We start from the raw sequence: 11,885 nt of genomic DNA, 5'->3' as shown, positions 1-11,885 counted from the left end.
ACATACATAATTAAATGTAGACAAAACGTTATAGATAAAACACCTATTAACACCACGTGGATCACGCACCCATTGTACATTGTTTGGTTCTATCAAAAGAAACTTCCTATGTGTCTAGACGTAATATCCTTCAAATTGATATGTACGAGGGTTCATCGGTTTATTAGAATCAACATCATCTTTGGAATATGTATGTTGCGTGTATTCACCACTTGTGGTAAGTCACCTGATAATACATTGACACTTTATAAATTAAAATGGTGTATTGGTTTAGGCGAAGGCGTTTGGATCATTTCTTCCGATGTTTTAATTCTGGTGGCGGAAACGTGATTATTCCTTTTCGTGTAACTATTATTGATACATAAATATTTCGAGTTATGCCATTGGTCATGATTTTCTTGAGGAATCGATAACGTTAATATAAATTTTGAACAAATGTTTTTATCAAACTAATCGCTTTTCTACGACACGCTGTTTTAGTATAAACTGCTGGGTATTTCAACATGGGCCCATTATTATGCAAATCGCATTCATGATTTAGTGATTCCTTGACAATTTTGTTGGTTTCAGTTTGTGTGTTTACTGATATAACGGTTGAGTCTGTCAACAGTAACAAAAATTGATTATTTCAGAAAGGTTAATGGTATATCCTCGAGAGTTTCTTCTATTCTCTGTCACAGGTGTTTTATTGATTCCTTAAATCGTGCGTTGGTAAAGTGTCTAATGTGTATTGTCATTATTATCTTCTATTCAATTTTCAAGGAGGGCATAATAACGGGTACCTGTCAGTTTGTATTCTTTAAGAGCAGCCTTTCAAATAAGACATCGCTCTATCACTCTCATAACAAAGGCTTCTTGACAGAAATATTAAAAATTGTCAATTGCGACACTTTGCCACCTGTCTCGAACCATTAAATTGAAAACTGTACGTATTGCGCCTTTGTTAATCAGCGTTCGTGTGTCGGTATTATGAAATTTTCTAAAGAAGATCTGATTTTGCAATACAATGGAACATCGCATACTTCATATCTCTATAACGGAGTAGACCAAACGGTTGTATTGTTAGTTAAATACGAACATATAAACTGTATCTGTAGTGCCCTTGTTTCGATTGATTCAGCCAAACAAATATAACCTTTGTTTATTTCACCAACGGTACCTACTGATGTATATTCAAAGTCCACTTCTGTTGTTATTTCCATTACCCAATTTTAAGGTGGCAATACGTTTCAGGTTCACTTCACAGCAGACATTGTTATGAACAAAACAAAATAATTAATGCATTTATTTACGTTTAATCTTCTTGATTCTTTCGTATACAATTATTGTACGCCATTAGCACAAATGGTTATTTATTGCCAGTAGGTAAGTGCCCATATTTAGTATATATGTACTTGTCGGCTGTTCTCACTCGTCTGTATGTCTCTATGATGTAAAAAGAAGAGTGTAATTACCATTCATATCTAGTTTTCAAATCATTTCTAATTGTTTTAGTATTGTATTGCCAGTATTTAAGTACGGTACAGGTATAACTGAGTTTATGAATGAAGTAACATATCCTGACGCACCGGAATATGCAGGAAGTTGAGCGTAATGTGGATAAGCTTAACTTAGAAATTAACAATACGTGTTATCTTTTTAACTAATTAAATAACACATAGCGATTTCCATGCGTGTAATAATATTTGCCCATGTTTTTTCTTTTCTTTCTAAGTGCATGAAATACGCGTATTATTACGAAATTTTATATAATTCAATTTACATGTATATCAGATTTTTTTATATAAACAGAGGCGTATCCAGAAAATGTTCAGAGGGGGGGCTCAACATGGGAGGGTGCGGGAGGGGTGTCCCCTTCCGTCGTCGATTTTTTTTTTTGAAATGGCACCTTGAAATGATGCGATTTCCTGTTATCTAATCAGCATTTTGCATGATAAAAGTGCATGTAAAACAAACAAGAACTTGAGTTCACACATCAAGTGTGACAGACACACGGACAGACAGACACACAGGGGTAAATCAAATGTCTCTCAAACCACTAAAGTGGTGGGAGACATTATCTTTATCCATAACTTTTTTAACAGAGTTAGATGGGTGGACCTGCTATTTAACCTTGTTGGATATCCTACTAGGTCAACTTAGGTACAACATTAAAATGTTTATGTCCATGTCCCTATGAATGGAAAGCAGGCACACAGCGGACAACCTGTCCTGACCCATTGATGATCTTAGTTTTGTCTTAACAAGTCCTTGGGCACCGATACTCCTTTCACACTCGCATGATGTAACAGGGAACACACATGATATGGATAAAACAGTGTAAATGATGGGGTACAGCTGGGAATCACAATGTGCAACAGAGCCCTGAAGGGTAGTAGGTGGGTTGGGTACACCTTTCCACCTAGCCTGCCATATAAAGTGCAACTCAGCAGGGAGGGACTGAGGGGAAGGGAGATCATCAATGAACCATTCAAGGTCACTAGCACTGACAGGAGAGGCGCACATTTGTTCAGGTGTAAACTTCAATCCCATGGCTTCCTTAGTCTGCAAATCACTGAATCGGGTGTCCATTTAGTTCACAAAAGTGTTAACAAAGGGAGTCGTTAGGTTTCTGTGAAGTTTATTTCGGGTGTTGCTGCCTCGATGTTGACACGCTTTAAGAAAATGATTTAGTTTCATATAGCAAAGTAATTCTTCATTTTTAAGTCTTTTTTAATTTTAAAAAGTATGGATGAACATCAAAGCAGTTAGCCCGATTTGTAAAAAAAAAAAAATTGCCATTCATTAAGTGTGCATTTGAATTTCACTGGCAATAACTTGTTACTCAAAGGGATTATCACTCTAAAGAGCTAATACCATTAAATTCATCAAAGAAATTACCGAAAAAATAATTATGATTGTCCATTGTGTTCGTCTAAACTCTTTAATTGCTACAAATTGAAATACTGTTTTTCACAAGTCTCATGCGGCAGCCATTTGTAAACATTTATCTATAGCTAAATGTATGGATGAATTTCATTAGTTGAATGTATCTTCTTCAGCCAATCAAATAGCGCAGTTTATTACTTACAGTCAATGAAGCGGGCACTTTAGCTGACGAAGGTTAGATCGTCTATACACATGCCTGGGGGCTAATCACACAAATCGACAGCTGTTTATGGCTTAATTAGGGACATATGACAGGAAATACACAAGTGGATTGAAACTGTATGGGGCTCATTTTTATTAAAAATCGTGTCTAGCCAGCCAGCTGGGGGGGCTTTAGCCCACTAGCCCCCCACCTAAATACGCCTCTGATATAAAGAACCTATTATTACATGATTATAAAGTATGAATAAAATAAAAATGCATCAATAAGTTGAGTAAGACAATTACAGGACTGTATGTATTTATGTTATTATGTATAGTGTATACATGTAGATTAGATAATAACAAAAAGACAAATAATTTGTTAACTTAAATAAGTAAGAACTTCATAAGTTATTTAGATATATAAATTGTGATAATGGTGGTCCTTCAGAATGATTGTTGTTGATCAATAGTTAATCATTATGGTTTCATAAAATATCATTTTGCACGCTTCAACTGAAGATTTTGGCAACCATAGCATCTTGTAGCCTTAAGTTGATTAACTGGGACAGGATGTTCTTTTTTTTTATTAAAGCTCCTCAAGTACAATAAGCTTCAAATGTACCGAAACGTCAAAGGAAATGTTTCATTCAAAGTGAGCATCTTAAATGTGTGGTCTGGTTTTCGGTTACATCAAACGAATCCTGTCATAAACACGTACGTTTAAACACGTAAATATGCCGTGGTTTTGGATTATACTGTAAGTATAATCTAAACGCTCTATACATGTATCATCTTTCAAAGATGTGTTCGAATATATAAATGTGCTCTTTGTTTAAAAGCGCATGTTTTAAAGATGCGCACTTTTATCCAGTGTTCCCATCCAAAAGATTCATGGTTCAAAACTAAATCGGAGACTATTTATGGAAATAAATATTTGATGTCAGTATTATTGTCGTTGTACAGTTTTCAATTTTATCTTAACATTTTGTCTGTACATGTATATTAAAGCAATCAACTTTTGGAAGTCCTGGGTGAATTTCTGCTCTTTCATATAACATTAAGGTCGAGTTAAGAGTCAAAATCGAGAATAAAGAATATTCATTTGTTAATCATTTCATTTGCGATCAAATATTACAAAGGTTTGAGCGTAATAATGCAGTATATAGCCGATTGTATTCACAAAAAGTGATGTTCAAGTGACGCACAAACAAGTATATTTTAGTGGATACTGTAAAAAATGTTTGATAGTCGACTATTACTTAGGTCATGACTGGTATTTTCATTTACAGTCGTGTCATATATTAAACATACAACTAACAGTTACAATAATTTCATGAAATACTAACGCCATGTCATTCCACATAAGAGGTAAATTATAACACCCACAAAATGTGTTTTAAGTAGATCTTTATTTTAAAAGTAGTCATTACCATATAAATATTGCATGTCGTAGAAGGGTATCGCATTCTAGTATACAGTGTTTCATCGATTGAAAATATAGGGCTTTTGAAACCAATTAGTAATAATAATATTTACAGTATGCACATGATATACTTTAAGGCAGTTAGGTAAAAGAAAATATAAGAAATCATTTCTACAATATACTTTGACACAGCAATCGGGCCAAATAGGCAACACGAGGAATTGCAGTAATAAATATCTGAATTTTATTTAAATACATATAGTTACATAATTTGGAATGTAATGACATAACTACCATTATTTGCACGAAAAATTACATACTTAACAAATTTGCATTACATTTGTACTATTTTCAAAAGAACTCGTACACTCATGTTTGAGAATTTATAAACATAAAATAACGTATCGTGACATGCTACTTTTTATAGGAGTCACTTTGTCGGTCGGTCTGTCGGTCGTTCGGTCTGTCGGTCGTTCGGTCTGTCTGTCCCGAAAATTTCATCCGATTTTCACTAAACTTGGTCAGAAGTTGTATCTAGATGACACGGTGCCTAACCAATACGGATAATACTGGAAACATTTGTACTTTTCCGGACGATGCGCGAATCGGCAACGGATAATATCGGAAAATAAACAAGGTAAAATGCAGGATGCGCCTAGTATTGAAAGTGAAATTGGCAACAAAACCGCGTTATATTGCCAAATACTATTGCTCACAGAACATTATGGTATTTCTACGGTGGCATAGAGGTGACATTCACTCCTCTTTTTTTAAATTGCACTCCTCTTTTTTCTTTCTCGTGGCCACGAGTTAGCTAAGTCGGGATCTCGAGATCACGAAATAGAAAAAACACTCCTCTTTTTTCTATCTCGTGGCCACGACATAGCTAACTCGTGGCCACAAGATAGAAAAAAGAGGAGAGCAAAACTAAATGAAAGCGGAGTGCAATTAAAAAAAGAACGGTGCAGTAAATAAAGGCAGAATGCATAAAATAAAAGAGGAGAGAAATTTCGTCATCTCGAGATCCCGACTTAGCTAACTCGTGGCCACGAGTTAGTCAGCCAATCAAATACTATCTTGTTCCCAAAAATTTATCAGCCAATGAAAACGTCCCAAAAGCAAGGCTTTGATATAACATACTATTATTAGTACTACTATTACTTCTACTACTACTGTTGCTGATGTTGTTGCTGCTACTATTACTACTACTACTACTACTACTACTACTACTACTACTACTACTACTACTACTACTACTACTACTACTTCTACTTCTACTACTACTACTACTACTACTACTACTACAACTACTACTACTAATACTACTACGACGACGAAAAAGACGACGACGCCGACGACGACTATTACTACTACTACTACTACTACTACTACTACTACTACTACTACTACTACTACTACTACTACTACTACTACTTCTACTACTACTACTACTACTACTACTACTACTACTACTACTACTACTACTACTACTACTACTACTACTTCTTCTACTACTACTTCTACTACTACTACTACCACTGCCACTACTACTACTACTACTACTACTACTACTACTACTACTACTTCTACTACTACTACTACTACTACTGCTACTGCTACATATACTACGACAACCACTTCGACGACGACGACAACGGACGACGACGGACGACCAACGGACAACCGACCGTCGACCAACCGACGGACGATGGACGACGACCGACCGTGGGACGACTGATGGACGACCACACGGAAGACCGATGTTTGGACGAGGGACGACCGACTGACGACCGACGGAGGACGCCGGATGGACGACCGACGGACCTCTTCCGGAGGACGACCGACGGCCGACCGAGGGATGACCGACCGACATTGGACGACTGACGGACCACGACGGACGACCGACGGACGACCAACGGACGACCAACGGACAACCGACGACCGACCGTCGACCGACCGACGGACGATGGACGACGACCGACCGTGGGGCGACTGATGGACGACCAACGGGAGACCGATGTTTGGACGGGTGACGACCGACAGACGACCGAGGGAGGACGCCGGATGGCCGACCGACGGACCACTTCCGGAGGACGACCGACGGCCGACCGACGACCGACTGACGAACGACCGACGATGGACGACTGATGGACGACAGACCGACTGACGACCGGACGGCGCATGTGCATGTGATTCACCATCGAAGCGCGAAAAGCGGCAACGCAAATCTCAAGGGTCCGATATAAGTAAACCGAATGAAGTCGCAAGGGGCTGTTTGCCAATACGCTGCCACCACACATGTGATGAATCGAAGACCACTCGTCTAGGCATAACATTGCAGTACAATATGATAGTGTACATTTTATTCTGTCAATCTAAAAAGAGACATTGAAGCTAACTTAATTAGGTTAAGTCAGTGTTTGAACCTGCAACTACCAGATTAGGAGACCAAACTGTTCAACACGGAATAGAACGAACTATATTTGATACTGTAATAAACAATTATATTCAGTACAATGTTTTTAGTTCATTCACATGATTGCATGGTTTATACCATACTTCATTACTTTACAAACACTTCAAGAATGTGTCTTTTAAAGTAATAGACAAACAAGTTTTAAACGTATAACTACAAAATTTCAACATTTTGTATACAAATCAAATTTAATAATGTTACACTTCACCTCAAATCATAGACTTTTGCCACGTAGTGAAACTCTATTTTTAATCAAATCAAATCTTTGTTTCAAATATTTTCTAAATCAATTAAATATATAGAGAAATGATAACGTTTTAATAAAAATATTTAATAGTTCATAACATTAATTTTAAAATTATGTCATTCGACATTAAAAGATGTCTGAAATGGTAACAATTATGTACATTGCAAACATGACAAGATAAGGGATATCATCTATTTATGTTGATTTATTTTTAATTGATATGAACACTGTCTACTAACAGTTTTAAGAAAATAATTATGGAACTCGACAAATACATTATTTCAATAAGTAGCACACTGTATACCACTGTCGGTACAGCTTCACTATTTTCATAAGAGTGTCAGATAAATGATTCGGTCTACCCACATGCACATAATCAATTACATATTTCCAAACATTATTGAACTACAGGTAAATCTCTATAATTTCAGAAGCATTGACCTTGACAGACTTCAACAAAATCTATAGATAATAACAATACACAACAAAAATTATAATTATGTTTTTTCGACGTTATTGGTATCTACAACAAACTTTAAATTTTGATGCAAAAAATGTTTTACAAGCTAAAACAATATTACAAATATGTGGCTAACTAAATATCGTTTGTAGCCAGTTGTTGTCCTATATTTGTTGTCACATATTTTGCACTCATATAATTATTATTGTCGACAACAATTTCAACTGAACATTCTACATGTAAACAGCTATCTAATGGTTGCTCGGCGGCTTTTTCACCTTCATGATTGTTGCAGTCCAGTTACAGATAAAAACACACAACTCTCCTGCTTCTCTTCAGTCTCTGCAGTTTCAAACCCGAAAAAACATCGGTCGGTCGTGACATTCTGAAATAAATTATCATAATTATAGCAATTGACATGTGCTAGTGTTCCGACGTCATGGGTTTGAGCCTATCAACTGGCACACTTTTCCTCCGTGGTTACTTTACACATGCCATGGGCATAGCAGTTAATAAAAGCAGGATAAATTGTTTCAATAAAGTTTAAAGTTAATGATTCTCAGAAATTGTACAATATCTCAGTCCACTGTTATATCCAATCCAAGAAATATCGCACAGTAGCCCTAAGTCCATTGAATTAACTTGTCAACTGAGACTATACTTGCCATATTCTTTCTCGAACTTCAAAGTCAGATGTTAGGGCACTGAAGTCTGAAACAAAAATAATACAGTAATGAGTGAATTATGAAATGAAAACTGGTGTATGTTAAACAAACATCATGTGCAAATGAAAGAGATACTAGCTCTAAATTGTGATAATGAATTAATAAAAAACGAAAAATACCTAACTATATATTGTAAACAAGGGAAGTATCACGATTGGGGGAGTATCTCTAAATCTAAACCGCAAGTTACACACAACTTATTTCCCCTAATATTAAATATAATAATCAATTCTAATTATAATATCACAAAAGTAAACACAAATGGTTAAAAAAGACTAATTATACAACAATCATGTGTTACAATTAACACTGCATAACTGGTCTTAAAACTTTCTTTTTCAACGGGTTCTTATATCTTATAAATATTATTGCTGAATCGGTCGTTCAACAATATCACGCGTTCCAATACCATGTGTATCCTAAAATGCCTAGTTTTAATAACCTTTTTCAGTGTAGGGTCAAGGCTGAGGGACGAGAAGTAAAATACCCATTTCATTTAACAATATAAAATCAAGAAATTCTTTAAATGATTTCCATATCAGCAGAATCCAATACATTCGTTAAACTTGCTATACATGTACTTAAATTCATTAGTCTCGGCTATTATCCGGTGCCAACTTCATGCATTATCCGGTGCCAGCAATCGACACATAAAATACATGTTTTTTCTACAAACTAATCCGTCACTCATCATGGCAATGATTTAACAATAACTAGGCTGCCGTTTTCGTCAGGAAACTAGCTCAGAAATTTGAATTTCATTGTTAATATGGACCAATATCTGCATTTTACTTCCGTTTCCACAGGTTGTGCATAAACTGTTGGACAATATAGGATCCACTGCATAATGACGTTTTTGTTACTGAGAACTAGTATACAATTTACTGAATGAATGTCTTTGTTGTTCCGTGGAATATTGGCTTGGTGAAAAATGTTAACGTAAAAAAGAGAATATTGAAATAAAAGAACACACTTACCTCAAAACAGTCAATATATTTCTGATATAATCCGGTGCCGCTTCGGGTATTATCCGGAAACGTTCAAATGTTTCCGATATTATCCGTATTGGTTAGGCACCGTGGATGATGTCTAGGTCAAGTTTGAATATGAGTGTTGCCGGGTCAAAAACTAGGTCGTGAGGTCACTTAGTGCGTTTAAAACCGAAAGTTTGTCCGGACCATAACTATGTGATTTATCGTTAGATTTTATAATGACTTGGTACATTTGTTCACCATCATGGTGTGTCATGCAAAAAAAATACGTCGATATATCCAAGGTCACACTTGGAGTTCTAAGGTCAAAATGCCCATAAATGAGCTTGCCCGGGCCATTACTTTGTCATTTATTGTGAGACTTTAAAATCATTTGGCACATTTGTTCACCATTATTGGACGGTGTGTCATGCGAAAGAATTGCGTCGATATCTCCAATGTCAAGGTCACACTTTGAGTTCAAAATGGCCATAAACGAGCTTGTCCCGGCCATAACTATGTCGTTCATTGTGAGATTTATAAATCATTTGGCACATTTGTTCGCCATCATTGGACGGTGTGTAATGTTAAAGAATTTCGTCGATATCTGCAACGTCAAAGTCACACTTTGAGTTCAAAGGTCAAACATTTCCATAAATGATTTTGTCCGGGCCATAACTATGTCTTTCATTGTAAGATTTTAAAATAACTCGGTACATTTGTTCACAATCATTGGACGGTGTGTCATGCGAAAGAATCACGTCGATATCTCCAAGGTCAATGTCATACTTTGAGTTCAAATGTAAAAAATGGCCATAAATGATCTTGTCCGGGCCATAACTATGTCATTCATTGTGAGATTTTAAAATGACTCTGTACATTAATTTTGTTCACAGTCATTGGACGGCGTGTCAAGCGAAAGTATTCAAGATTTCAGAAGTCAAAATGGGCATAAATAATAATGGCATAATAATTCTTAAAAATCGCCATAAATTAGCTTCTCTTGTTTTGTGGAGACGGCATGCAAAATATTTTGTGTCAATGCAGCATGTAGTGGTATATGTCACGTCTGTGAAAAAGCTCTAGTTTTATTTAACGTCATATAACTAACTGGCTGACATTGTCAATCATTGCACAGGCAAAGTAACCATTAGATTGCAAACGCGTTACGTTTATCATTACAATATTGTCAATTATCGTGTAATTACTCTCTCTGAAGGATTATGTCTGATTGCAAACGCGTTACGTTTATCATTACAATATTGTCAATTATCGTGTAATTACTCTCTCTGAAGGATTATGTCTGATTGCAAACGCGTTACGTTTATCATTACAATATTGTCAATTATCGTGTAATTACTCTCTCTGAAGGATTATGTCTAAGATGCATACTTGGATCCAATCGATCACAACTTATGTACATCTGTGGCTTATTGATTCGCTGTAATTGTCAGGATCCAATCGATCACAACTTATGTACATCTGTGGCTTATTGATTCGCTGTAATTGTCAGGATCCAATCGATCACAACTTATGTACATCTATGGCTTATTGATTCGCTGTAATTGTCAGGATCCAATCGATCACAACTTATGTACATCTGTGGCTTATTGATTCGCTGTAATTGTCAGGATCCAATCGATCACAACTTATGTACATCTGTGGCTTATTGATTCGCTGTAATTGTCAGGATCCAATCGATCACAACTTATGTACATCTATGGCTTATTGATTCGCTGTAATTGTCAGGATCCAATCGATCACAACTTATGTACATCTATGGCTTATTGATTCGCTGTAATTGTCAGGATCCAATCGATCACAACTTATGTACATCTATGGCTTATTGATTCGCTGTAATTGTCAGGATCCAATCGATCACAACTTATGTACATCTGTGGCTTATTGATTCGCTGTAATTGTCAGGATCCAATCGATCACAACTTATGTACATCTATGGCTTATTGATTCGCTGTAATTGTCAGTACCTTTCATTAAAAATAGTATTATTATAGATTGTCTCATATTAGTATTCCCTTAGAATAAGAGGGTAATCCTGCCTTACCCATGCCGTTGGTCGGAATGTCGGTCAATGTTTGTAAAAAGCTCAAATGTAACAGGAGTTTGTGGCATGAAATTCACTTGTTCACTAATCATATTTAATACTGTTAAAACCCATAACATCTCCTAAGAAGAATATCATTGTGATAAAACACAATCTGAGGATAAAACACTGAATTCCATCAGTATTGTACGGATACTGGCACTGGTCGTTAAATGCTCAGTTTGTTTACAAACACCCCTGTGCAAGTCAGTAATTCTGTTGCCTGGAACAGTCATTCTGATTGCAAAATGAGAATTATATTAATTTATTTAACGGCAAGTATTGTGCGTACAATCAAAAAGTATTCATATGAAATAAATAAATAATGGTTTATGAAGGTAGATTGAACCGTTATTAATGAATATATGAGCATTTTCATTCCTGGGTAAAAAGTGGTCAGTTTTTGT

At 36.0% G+C, this 11,885-nt stretch overlaps 1 protein-coding gene across 5 annotated transcripts in view; it reads left to right on the top strand.

Annotated features, from left to right (window-relative positions):
- Positions 1-11,885, top strand: part of LOC127877715 (A disintegrin and metalloproteinase with thrombospondin motifs 7-like) — a 150,748-nt gene that overhangs the window by 60,473 nt on the left and 78,390 nt on the right. The gene's annotated exons all lie outside the window — the stretch shown is intronic.

This window comes from Dreissena polymorpha, chromosome 4, assembly GCF_020536995.1.
Source record: "Dreissena polymorpha isolate Duluth1 chromosome 4, UMN_Dpol_1.0, whole genome shotgun sequence".
NCBI classification, from domain to species: Eukaryota; Metazoa; Mollusca; class Bivalvia; order Myida; family Dreissenidae; genus Dreissena; species Dreissena polymorpha.
The sequence above is the reverse complement of the archived record's forward strand: the minus strand, read 5'-3'. Positions and strand labels throughout refer to the sequence as shown.